This window comes from Callospermophilus lateralis, unplaced genomic scaffold, assembly GCF_048772815.1.
Source record: "Callospermophilus lateralis isolate mCalLat2 unplaced genomic scaffold, mCalLat2.hap1 Scaffold_62, whole genome shotgun sequence".
NCBI classification, from domain to species: Eukaryota; Metazoa; Chordata; class Mammalia; order Rodentia; family Sciuridae; genus Callospermophilus; species Callospermophilus lateralis.
The window spans coordinates 1867918-1881690 of NW_027514663.1; the positions used below are offsets into that span (position 1 = coordinate 1867918).

General features: G+C 37.2%; 1 pseudogene; it reads right to left on the minus strand.

Moving 5' to 3' along the window:
• LOC143389762 (short transient receptor potential channel 7-like) overlaps positions 1-13773 on the minus strand; it is an 85961-nt pseudogene that overhangs the window by 36227 nt on the left and 35961 nt on the right.

A 13773-nucleotide genomic window follows, 5' to 3' on the forward strand; every position in this document is an offset into this window, starting at 1 on the left:
CCACAGAACTTTTCATGAACATTATTTTCTTTTTACTTTCTCAGTCTGCCTTCTACCTCAGGTGGTGATTCTGCTTCTTACTTAGAGAGGTTGAAGCTCTCAGTATGAATTCCCTCAGCTTTTCTCCTGTGGTGATCATTACTGCTATTTCCCAAATTGCTCTGTTTTTCTCTCCATTAAAACCATGGCATGATTCTACTCCCTGATCCTTCTGGAGGTAGTGTAGGAGGTCTGACTAATTCTTCATAAAGTGCACAGGAACAAAGAGTGCCACATCCAGGTAAAAGCATGTGATTGTTGGGGTGAGTCTCTAGGTCTAGGCTCTAGGTTTCTACCTCTTGGCATAGTGGAAACATTTGACATGTTGGCTCTTCTATCGGCTTGAATTCCTGGAGTGGATCCTGTTCTAAGATGGAAATAGGATAAACAATGAATAAATCTTAATTTGTTGAAAAGTCACTGCAATGTTGGTTTTCTTTGTCAACACAGCACAAGTTAGCCTATCTTGACTAATATCCTGTCCCTTTCATCCAACAAAATGCTGTATCCACATCCATCCTTTTTTGTTTTAAGACTTTCTCAGATGATAAGCTGTCTCCCTGGATATCCCAATCTTTAAAAATCACTCTTGATTAACCCTCAAAAAATAAAATAAAATAAAATAAACCAGAAAACAAAAAGCAAACACCCAACAACAACAAAAACCAAAACAAAAATAAAAACCAAATTATTTAGAACTTTGCATTGTCTGGAAGGCTGCATTGTCTGGCCTGTCTTTAGCCTCATCCCACACCTCACTTCCCATGCCCTCTAACTTGGTCACATTCTCTTTCTTTTGGTTCCTCTTACTTGGTTTCTTTTCACCTCAGGACCTTTGGATATACTTTAAGTATGATCTTTCTGCCAGAAATGCCATCCCCACCACTGGTTGACTGTTTATATTCTTTTGCTCTTGAAGTATGAGTTCCTTAGAGAAATTTAATTGACTTTTCTACTTATGTCATATCTGCTTTTAGAAGCTCTCATAATTTCATGTTCTTCATAATACTTACAATTGGAGTATTACAGGTTATTTGTGTGATGCTTCGATTAAGGTCTGTCTTCCCTCTTGATGGCCAAGATCATGCTACTTTCATTCATTACTATGTCCCCAGTGTTTGGTAAATCACACTTTGTAATCATTCAGTAAAAGCCTGTTGAAGGTACAAATGAGGATACACAGCCATGCTGTACAACTTGGTAACCACAGGCCACATGTTGAACTTTAAATTAATTAATTTATAAAGATATAAATAATTATTCCATAATCACACCAACCTCAATTCCAATGCTAATTAGCCACATGCGGCTTATAACTCCCATATTGGAAAATAGAAAATAGAACATTTCCAACATCATAGAAAGTCCTGGCACTATCAAGTTCAGGAGACAGTACCTGGCATGAATGCCTTCAAGTGTCTGGTTCTTGGCAAACTTTCAGCCTATTTCTTTCCCTGTAACGATAAAGCCACAGGGAAGGATCACTCCTCTAAACACATTACCTGAATATGCTTCTCTTTCTCAGGGATCTGTGGCTTTTTACTTTTACCTCTCTGCCTAAATTGCCATTCTATTTAGCACTTCCCATTCATGAAGCCTCCCCCACTGCCCCCCACCACAGATATTTCTGTGAAACTATATCATTGGGAAAATTTTACTAAGGTCCCAAACAGTGATAGCCAGTATTTTCTTTGGCCTCTATATTGCACCTTTCCCATTCCTTTGTGCCCTGCTCAGACAGGATTGTATCATTTGTTCACTATTTCTGCTATCACTACATGAGCCCCTCAAGAGCAAAGCCTGGGCCTTGGTCTTCCAGTGTGATGAGCACAGAACTGGTGATATGTAGACATCATTGAGTGTTTGTTAAATGAGGAATATGTAAGTGAATGAAAATCATAGAAAATACTATTTCCTTAATTCAGTAGCATGAGGAAAAAGGGAAGTGTGTTATTGAGGTAGAGACAGTAGGGCCTTCCCAGGACCCTGTGCGCTTATCTTCCTCCCCATGGACATGTATCAGACCCTTATTTTGTGTGAGAATAGCTTCTGAAGTCAGGAATAACCCCTAAGTTCTTGGGTCTTGAAGACTTTGGAGCAGTGAAACTGTTTCTTGAGGAGAGTGGGAGCCTCTCAGCTGAATGAAAAGATGGCTCATACCATGATCAGAGTCCAAGCCAAGCTGCACCCCACAATGATAGAACTGGGAACCAGCTGGAAGTCTGAAACAGAGATTAGACAGTGAATTTAACTTTGCTCAGATAGTTAAGTAGTTAAGGGACTCCCTCCTGTGCACAGGTTGCTGCTGTTAAAGTCATGGGATATTTGTCCCAACTCACTAGACTGATAGCTTACACACTGTCTTATTCTCCTTGGGTTTTCTAGGAGGCTGAGGTCAGTGTCTGTAGATCCTATGGGTGGTGGCTAAAATGATTGATTAGATGGAACTAATTACCCTTGTTGGAAATGCTGCATGGTAACAGATATGCTTTCTGTTCTGATAATAATCTATTTTACCAAAAATATTTTCATGTCTTCTTGTAATTTTTTTCAGTAGCAGGCTTTTACTTAATTATGTCTATCTCCTTTTAAGATAAAGTTATACCTTCTGTCATGCAAACAGGACATTCTGAGTTTCTTTGCTCCATCCTCCTTGAACAATTGAGCCTACAGGACTAATGACCACATAGTTCTCTTGTAGTGACTAGGATATTCACCTGATCCTAATTAAGGCAGACTGGAGGAAGGAATGAGAAGAGATGATATAGGGAAAGGAAGGGAAAACATCATTATGGTAAGTCCAGAGATGGAGAAGCAACAAAGAAGACTGAGACATGTTGTCCAATAGACAACATGTCCAATAGACATGTTGTCCAATAGAGGACCATGGATGCCATAGACAACTGGTACATTGAACAAGTTGAACAGGACACCAAGACCTGGGTCTTGATGTCTGTGACATGTCACTGAGCACAACACACACTGGGTTCACTTTAGGGGTACAGCCTGGGTCCAAATGAGCCAAATTGGGATCCAGACTGGGTCTTCATAATTGGTGGGGCTGGAAATCCCCTATGCATTTATTTAGAGACAGTTTATGTTATGAGAAGAAGGCCTTTGAGAAGGAGATTTAGGTATGATTCCCCGGGGCTAAGATAGAGAGATGGAGAATACTGTTATCCAAAATAGCCCTGGATGAGGAGGTCTAGAGTAGTGATGTACATTAAGGACTCAATAATGTCTTTAAGCATAGAAATCTGTTTGACTATGTTAATTTAAGGTCTCCAAATCTATTTGAACACAACACATTTTCTTTCACTATCTTTTTCTTTTTAAGGTACCACCTTATTAGCAACACAAGGAACTGCCAAGATAAACTAGGTTATTTTTTTTTTTTTGATACTGGATTAATGGGTTGATTTTTACATCATGTAGACAGAGCCATAGGAATTTTTTATGGTTTAATACTCTAGCTTTATCAGGTATAAAAGGCAGTATATTTGTAATTAGGCCTTGGTGCTAGTTAGTTTATAACTCAAATATCCAGGTTAGATTGTGCCTACGCAAGCATGGTAAAGTTAATAAATTAAAAATGGAAGTGCATTATAATATTAGTATGCCTTTTGGTATTATATATTTTCACCAGTAATTCATGATAGAATAAATGTCAAGGAAAGCTTCGAGTCTGCCTACTATTGCATAATGGTATACATGGTTTGAAAGAATTTATCCCCTGGAAATGAGCAAGGCTGGCATTTTATGCTGGTCATTGATCATCTTTCTGCCTATGGATGACAACAGACATTTGACATTCATGATGGATATTTCCTGAGACCTTTCTGACTCTCCTAATTGGAAAATACCCCTAGAGCAAATAATTTCCCTCATGAAACATTTTTATTCTGAACTAAACCATCATGCTTATGGAGGGCTTCACTTTTTCTTGTCATTAATTATCAGGGCCATTTGTACTTGGTAATTGACAATGAGAGGGAACATATAGCTGTGAGGAAGTGGCAAGACTTCTGGCTTTGCTGTGCACTCTACCATTGGTGACAGTTTTGCTAGACTTATTTTATGTTTCAGAAAAATGGCTAATATCTGCATGCCATGGACTCTTGAAATTGTTCATGAATAGCTGAAACTGTGACTGTAAATTTTCAAACATCAAGCATCATCTCCTGTTCTCTGCCTTTTCAAAGACATCTTCACTTTTCCCATGTGCTAAGTGGCAAAAAGACACTCTGGCTTGGGGAGGGAAGAAAATATTTGCAGTTTTGGAAATTCAAGCTCACCTTTACTAGTGCTGTGCAGCCTCTACCGCAGGTTTATGTGAACTCAAGGGCATGGATATCTCAGCAGTTTCAGGAAGTGATTGCCATGCTTTAGTAAAAAACATCAGGGAGTTCTTAGCTTAGTTTAAAAAAAATGTATTTCCCTGAGCTAAGAAAATATTATTATACTTGAAACCACAATCTGACCTTTCCAAGCACCGCAATAAACTCTCTGCTTTCTAATATGAATCTCAAGGCTACCTTTTCCATGGTTTATCAATATGATCTTCGGGACTCAGAGTCTTGGAAAAAATCAATTTTTTTCTTCGGATTTGTGACTATTATTGAAATAAAATGGCAGAAAGATTTTATCAAACTTGGAAGCTCTTTCTAGATGAATCCCAAAGATCCATGTCATTTCTTGAAGACTGGTTGACCTCACACAAAGTAAGATAATCAGGGGAGAGGAGACACTTCAAGTGGCCAATTTGGGAGGTATTAAAAATACTTTTTATGTTTTACATGTGAAATAGCCACCCCCCCCCCAAATAAAAACAAATCCTCAAAGACAGATCCACTCTGCCTTGCTCATATAGAAAGTCCACTGACATTTAACCATACAAGTTTTTGGAGCTTTCCAGTTTTCATCAGGACGAATAATGTCAGCCAACAGAGCAGATTCTACAGACTTAAAATATATAAAAAATGGAAATACAAGTGATTTTTTCTCCTTAGGACCTAATCTGATCAGACACTACAATGCAAGGGTTATTGGGTGACAAGAATCATTACAGACATGTTGATATCTATTGAGTAGGTGGAACAAGCTTACTTTTGGGAAAGTCTACTTAAGCTTCCCACTAAGGGATTTCATATGACTTTGAAGTAAATTTCTCTAATCCTTTGAGGACCATGGATGCCATAAATCCTTTACTCCAAACCATTTTCAACACAATAAATGCTATTGAAATACCTGAGTTATTTGTTTCTCAAGATTTGGAACTGGCTTTCTAGTAATGGGATTCCTCACTGTGACACTACTGCCAGAAGTCTGGAGTCTGAAAATCTCTTCTGTTCTCCAGGTTAAAGGTCTAGTCATGGGCTGACTCATGATTCCTCTCTCTCTATTTGGAGGCTGGGAATTGAGGTGGGAAAAGGTGGTGGGATCTTAGCAGCCCTGTGAGACTGTCAGATCCCTGTCTGGAGAGAATTTGGGTGTAATCACAGTCACTTTACAGGAACATAAAATATGAGCACAAAGCTAGGCCAGCTGCCCTGTGAAGTGAGGCAGGAAGGCCAAGAAAGATGGGAAATCTTACCTTCTTGACTTCATATTTAATGGCCAGTTTGATCCGGCTCAAACTTGAATGGTGGTAGTTGGACCAGACTTGGAGGTTCACATCACCATTTAAAATCGCCTCTACCTCTTCTGTGTCTCAGCACAGGTCCAGCACGCCCACCACAAAATCCTTGCATTGCATAGATAACTTCCTGTAATCATTCTAACAAAATAAAGAAAAATCAGGGGTGTGTCACACTGAGCCCCACAGATAAGCTTGTCCAGCACAGCAGTGTCAATCAGCAATTGTCCACCAAGTGTGAACTTAATGGAACACATTGGAACCAAGGGCAATTGCTGGATTCAGAAGACAGGGATGTTTCTCTTGACACACAACCTAGAGGACATCTTCTCTAAGTCAGCACTTGTCAGAGTGTAGTCCACAGATCACTTGCATTAGAGTTACTTTAGATCATGCTAAAATTGTAGAATCCATGGGAATGAGACACAGGAATGTATTTTTTTAAGTTTGCTCTTTAAATGATTTGAGTACCCGCCATAGCCCATCCAGGCTTTTTCAAAGCAGCAAATATTTGGGCCTAATTACTAGCCAATTGTAAGGGAGGAATAATAAAGAAATGAACTTTTAAGATGCTAGAAATAATACCTTACTCATTTAGCACCAACCTAAAATAGTGACTGCTCTGCATAGGAATTTACTAGAAAGATAAGGCTGACACACTGAAGTTGGAAGAAATTTATACACAGGTATGATTTCTATATGTGCTAGAAAATTGCTTGTAACTTACACATTTAAAACTCCAATGCATTTTACACTTTACAGGATTCTTTTTTATTACAAATCCATTTGTATGGCAAATCATGGCTCCTTAAATTACTTGACTGATGAGTAGACACTTTTCGTCTTGAACTTTTTGTTGTTTCACTTTTTTAATGAGTTTTCCCTGGTATACTCTTTTCCTTCCCCTAGGTATATCTTTCCAACTATCTTTGAGAAATTTCCTCCCTTCCTTTCTTAGCAACACACCAACTTCTCTCCCTCCCAAACACACAGCTTAATTTCTAGATAATGATCCAAAATTTTGGACAAAAGAGTGTTTCATGTCACTCTCATACCATTACTTTCCTCCAAACATATCCTCCTGAGGCTTCCTTATTGCTTTCTTGGTTGAAACCAGTCTATTTAGAAACTACATAAGGACCAGATGTCACTTTCAATGTTAATCAATGTCAACAACCCTCAGACTCATAAATAGTAGTTGGCAATAGGAGAGCAGTTTTGCTTATTCGGAGCCCAGATTCTTCAGCAAATAGGTGGGAGCCTGGCAAACTGCAGGAGCTCAACTATTTTTCTGAGTTAATGTTTTTTATCTCCTTCCAGGGCTGCTGCATTAAAATGTCACTTCACATTAGAGAAAGAGGTAAGTAAATGCTTGCTTTCTGGAAAGGGAAAATGATCATGAAAATATTTTCAGATGAGAATGGATACCTTTCATTTTTATGTATAATTTAGGTACGAGAAGGAAATTTGAAAATTACGAGTAGAAAAAGGACTGCTCAGCTTAGGCAGATTGTGATGGAGAAAAATTGGGGTAAGATACTTAGAGTGTCCTAGGTTTGGCCATCTATTGGGTGGTGGTTGGGTGGTGACATGAAGAGCTGTAATTCTGTGCTTCTCCATCCATTCACATTCATTCATCATTGAGGAGCTACTGTATACCAGACACTAAGTTAGCAGAGAACGAGGTCAATGTGATTTCTAAATAGTGAGGGCTGAAGGTGGCTGGGGATCCATCCTTAGGGTCCCATAAAGGGTAATGCCAAGTAAAACTTGCACAAAGTTTGTCCTGGTTAAAACATTTTGCAGAGTGCCAATGAGCCAAAGTTGGGAATCTCAACGTATAATACACTGGGCTCAGCAAAATGGAGAAGATGGTTCACCTCACCACATTGACCCTGACCCATTCAACTCTGGCAGTCCCTCTGTTACAACTGACTTTTCCTGAATCTCCTTGCCCTGAAGCATCAACCTATTGCCTCTTCAATGAGAACCAGAATTGTCTTTGAATGTTAGTTTTCCTGGTAAAATGGAACCTGTTGGATAGACTATACATCAAATCTTGGTGGAAACTCCTACCTGTAACTGAATGCATGAATGGGTAGATTAAGTAGAAAAGGCTTGCCTTAGCCCTGATCTAAGCTCCCACACTGGGAACAAGTCAGGCTATATGGCACTATACATGTTTGGTTTCTGCAGAGTTTGAAGCAGGAAGTGCTCCTTCATTAGAAGCTGTCCAATTCCTGGGCTCTTTTACCTAGCCTGCCCATCAAAAAGGAGGAACCAGAGCAGCCAAAGTGTATAAATACATTTTTGTCTTCTTAGACACAGGCTGTATGTCAATAATGCTGGTATCTGCAGGTAGCTGGAGGAAAAAGAGAGAACTCAGGCCTGCCAGAGAGGAGAATCTATGGTCATGTATGGTGGCAGAGGGTTATAGGTGAAACCTCTAAAGAATTATGATGAGTATGCTTAATTGGGCCAACCCTGAGCTCTTGAGCCTTACAAGACATACCACTCACTGTAGTTGAGGTAGATGAGATACATGTTCAAGACATCAGACATGCTCTTTAAATTTTTAAAAAATATATTCCTATATTCTGGGGTTCCCCAGTCCCAACGGGTGACAGGAGTATCATCTAGCTCAATTCTTATAAAAAGTCATGATGGAAAGGCTATCACCATTTTCAACTTAAAGATGAGGAAACTAAGACAGAGAGATAAACAGGCTGAATACACTTCTCTTTCTTGTATTAGTTACTGATCTATGGGTCACTCTCTCACCTTTGGTGATTTGAACTCCTATCTCACTCCCACTGTCCCTTCATTACTGCCTTTGTTATTCTTGGCAGTTTCAGTATATTGAAAGATGATTTTCCTAATACCCTGTCCTCTCACTTTCTTGACAGATCCTTTTCCAGTGAGCTCATCTTAATCCAAACTCAGCCACTCAGTGTGTTAGTTATTTCAGTAGTTGTGTATCATCCATGACTGCAACTACAAATATCTTTCTTTCCAATCACCGCCTCCCTATATATCCAGCTCACTGTTTCTGGGACCCCAATTAGTAATCTTTTAATTTCACCAGACCTACAAGCAATTGACCATTATCTTTTACCCTGATTTATACTCCCCTCTTTAGGTTACTGTTCTCCTCCTTAAAAAGGTTATATTTCAATGTTAATTATATGATAACCTCTGCACACATCATCAACTTTTCTGGGCTTCACTTTATTTTAGCCTTCACTGGATAAAAGCCTGGTCTTAGTTGAGTCTAATTGTCTACCACTCTGGTCCTGCCTCTGTACAGTAAATGTGTCTGAGAAGAGACAACTGCCCTGATGCATCTTCCTGTTAACTGTCTCTAACCTCAAGTAGTCCTTAGAGCTCCTGGCAATTTACTCTTTTACTCTTAAGCAAGCATTTCATACCTTTCCCCCCTACACCTTCAACAATCTCTACTTCTTCCTAACTCGTGGATGAGGACCTTGTTTTCTATTTATTAAGAAAATAGAAGTTATCAGCAGGGAAGCTCCCCATGCTCACACCATCACATATATGTACCCACACACATCTGTGTCCATGTATTCTGTTTTCCCTCTTTTTACTTTGGATGAACTGCCTCTGCCCCTTTCTAAGATCAACTCCTCCACTTGCATTCTGGAAATCATCCTCTTATGCCTACTCAAGGATGATGCTCCTACAATCTTCCTTGTTCTCTCCTGTGCTGTTAACTTCTCCTCTCCCTACTTGCTCAGCACACAAACATGTGGTTATTTTTCTTTTCTTAAATAGAAATTTATCCTGACCCCACTTCCTCCTCCAATTGCTACTCCAATTTTCTGTTCCATTCTACACCAAAATTCTTCAATAGAGTTTTCTACATTTATTGTCTTCAATTGCCCTTTTTGTACTCTTTATTGTTCCATTTAATAAGGCTTTCCTACCCACAGAATTTACTTTGACTCTTCTCGGTAATGTCATAAAGGATTTTCATGTTCCTAAATTCAACAGTTGGTTCTCAGTCCTCATTTTACATATCAAGTGCTTTGAAATAGCTGATCACTTCCTCTTACTTGAAATACAGTTACTTGGCTTCAAGTATAACATATATTTTTGTGTTTATTTTTCCTGAATTACTACTTTTATTTTCACTCTTTGTTGATTTATACTCATTCTCCTTATGTCTTAATTTGGGAATACCCCAAAGATGTGTCCAGTTCTCTAAAGTCTCCTTTTATCTATTGACACTCATTGCTTTAGTGATCTTATCTAGTGTCATGGCTTTCAGTAATGTACATATACTGATAAATCTGAAATTTATATCTTTAATGCAACCTTCTCCCCTGAACTAAAGATTCATATATCTGACTGTTGACTTTATATCTTCACTCAAATGTCTAATAGGCATATTTCAAATTTAACAAAAATTTTGAATTGAGTCTTCATCTTATTTTCTTTCCCCCACAGTTTCAGTTATTCTAGACAAACAATTCTTAAATCTAGCCTTGATGTCAATCTTTCTCTTATAACCTGGAAACTTAGTGAAACTTTGTATGAAAATGAAAAATAAAACAGGGATGGAGATATAGCTCAGTGGTAGCATATTCCTGGATCCAATTTCCAGAAAACAAAATCAAGGAAAGATAATGGGGAGTTGAGGAATGCTATGGTTTGGATCATGTGTTAGACTCAGTTCCAAGCGTGGTAGTAAGGGTATGCCCCCAAATTACCTAAGGACCTTCTACTAGGCCTCACTTTTTAAAGTTATTACCACCCTAGGGACCAAGTTTCTAATAAAATCTTTACCCCTCATACATCAGATAAAGCACTAAATTCTAGGGTACATAAAGAACTCAAAAAGGTAAACACCCCCCCCCCCCAAAAAAAAACACCCAAATAATCCAATGAATAAATGGGCCAAGGACATGAACAGACATTTCTCAGAAGAGGATATACAATTAATCAACAAATATATGAAAGAAATGTTCATCATCACTAGCAACTAGAGAAATGCAAATCAAAACCACTCTAAGATTTCATTTCACTCCAGTCAGAATGGCAGCTATTATGCATACAAATGATAATGAGTGTTGTCAAAGATGTGGGGAAAAGGGCACACTCATACGTTGCTTCTGGGACTGCAAATTAGTGCAGCCAATATGGAGATTTTTTGGAAAATTGGGAAAGGAACCACCGTTTGACCCAGTTATCCCTCTCCTCGGTCTATAACCAAAAGACTTAAAAACAGCATACTCTAGGAACACAGCCACATCAATGTTTATAGTGGCACAATTCACAATAGCTAGATTATGGATCCAACCTAGATACCCTTAAATAGATGAATGGATTAAAATAATGTAGCATATATACACAATGGATATTACTCAGCAATAAAAGACAATAAAATCATGGCTTTTGAAGGTGTGGATGGAGTTAGAGAAGATAATGCTAAGTGAAGTTGGCTAATCCCCCAAAACCAAGTGCTGAATGTTTTCTTTGATATAAGGAGGCTGATTCATAGAGGGATAGGGAGAGGGAGCATGAGAGAAATAGGCAAACTCTAGATAGGGCAGAGGGGTTGGAGGGAAAGGGAGTGTGCATGGGGTTATAAATGATGGTGAAATATGATGATCATTAATATCCAAAGTACATGTATAAAGAAAAAAAACTTATTTTTTTCTCTGTTTAACATCCACTATTTGTTTCTATCACAATTTATATATTCATTCACTGATTGATTGGTTGTTTCCAGTTCTTGGCAATTAAGAAGAAGGCTGCTATAAATATTCACATATAAGTTTTTGTGTGAAAATAAATTCTTATTTTTAGAAAAGCTATATAGGAGTGGGATTGTTGAGTATATGGTAAGTGCATGTTTAACTTTGTAAGAAACTACAAGTTTGTTTCTGGAATAGATATACTATTTTACATTACCACCATCAAATTATGAGAACTCCCGCTACTGCATAGTTTGTTTGTTTTTTTTTTTTAAAGAGACAGTGAGGGGGAGAAAGAGAGAGAGAATTTTTAATATTTATTTTTTAGTTATTGGCAGACACAACATCTTTGTTTTGTATGTGGTGCTGAGGATGGAACCTGGGCCACACATATGCAAGGCGAGCGTGCTACTGCTTGAGCCACATCCCCAGCCCTATTCCATAGTCTTGCCAGCATTAGCTATTGCCAAATTATTTTCTGTGTCATGGTATTTCATTGTGGTTTTAATTTGCATTCACTAATGGGTAGTGATGTTGGGCATCTTTTTCTGTGCATCGTTACCACCTCTGTATCTTCTTTGAGGAAAGATCTGTTCAAATTCTTTGTCCTTTTAAAAAACTTGAATTGTTAATTTTCTGATTGTTGAGTTTTGAGAGTTCTTTTTATATTATGGATATAATTATATATTTATATAAGAATTATGTAAGTTTTCAACTCTTTTCTCTTTGTGACTTATTCTCTTAACAGTAACTTTCAAAAAGCAGATGTTTTTAATTTTGATGAAGTCTATTTTATCATGTTTTTTTTCTATGATTATGCTTTTGATGTCACAACTAAGAAATATTTCCTTAACAAAGAAAATTTTTCTCTAGAACTTTCATAGGTTCGTTTACATATTTAGCCATGACCCATTTGTGTTAATTTTTATATAATATGTGCACATAGATTTTCACTTGTTCTAGTCTCATTTGTTGAAAAATTATCCTCTTTCCATTGAATTGCTTTGACACAATTGTCCAAAATTACTGACTATATTAATATGTGTTTATTTCAGTCTCTCTATTCTGTTCCTATACCCTATCTTTTCCTACCTTCACTAATACCCAGTGTCTTTATTTTTGTTGCTTTCTGTCAATTATCAAAAGTAAATACTTTTAGTCCTCCAACTATGCTCTATGTTTTAAAATTGCTCTGACTTTTTTTCATTCCTTCCATTTTTATATAAATTTTTTAAAATAAGATTATTCATATGTAAAATAACTTACCCTGAGATTTTTTTTAAAGAGAGAGTGAGAGTGAGAGTGAGAGAGAATCTTTTTAATATTTATTTTTTAGTTCTCAGCGGACACAACATCTTTGTTTGTATGTGGTGCTGAGGATCGAACCCAGGCCACACACATGCCAGGCGAGCGTGCTACCGCTTGCGCCACATCCGCAGCCCACTCTGAGATTTTTAATGGAATTTTATTGAATATATAAATCATTTGTGGGAAAATTGACTTCTTTGTTGAGTCTTTCAAACCATTAACATGATATTTATCTCCATTTACTTAGGTGTTCTTTGATTTCTTTCACTGATGTTTTGTGGTCTCAAACATATGGGTTTTACATATGTTTGTAAGATTTGTATTTGAGTATTTAATTTTTCAACTACTAAAATTTACTTTTTTCTTTTATATTGTTCATTAAATAGTAATATGATTAACTTTTGTTTGTTTTCCTTATGTCCTATGACTTTGCTAAATTCACTTATTGGTGCTTTGTTGGTTTCTTGAGATTTTTCCATATGAACAAACATATTTTCTGAAAATATCGATTGTTGACCTTCTATGAACACATAGTTTAGACACATTTATTGATATGACTGATAAAATGCTCAGAATGATTATTTCACATTTTTTTGACTTATGAAGTATTGTTTTAAAGAAGAAAATGTTGTCAAAGAATGTTTTTTGTTTTCTTTCAATTTTTAATATTTTTTAGTTGTCAATGGATCTTTTTATTTTATTTATTTATATGTGGTGCTGAGGATTGAACTCAGGGCCTTGCACACGCTAGGCAAGTGCTCTACCACTGAGTCACCCCTCATCCCTGTTTTTTGTTATCTTTCAACTCAAACTTATTAGTTTCATACTTTTTATGTAGTCAACACATTAAACGGTTTTAAAACTACTCACCCTTTATTTCTGGTTTTCTGTTCAACAGATATTAGCTGAAATTCTTTGGTTCTTAGTAGCCTAGAATTTCTTTTCCTTTTTTTTGTGTTCTTAAATTTCACAAGCTTATTTATTACTGAGATGCATTTCTAGTCCTAATACAAAGGACAAGCTGAAACCATCCAACAAGGTAAATTGATATCTTGAACTTTTGGTGCTGAGGCT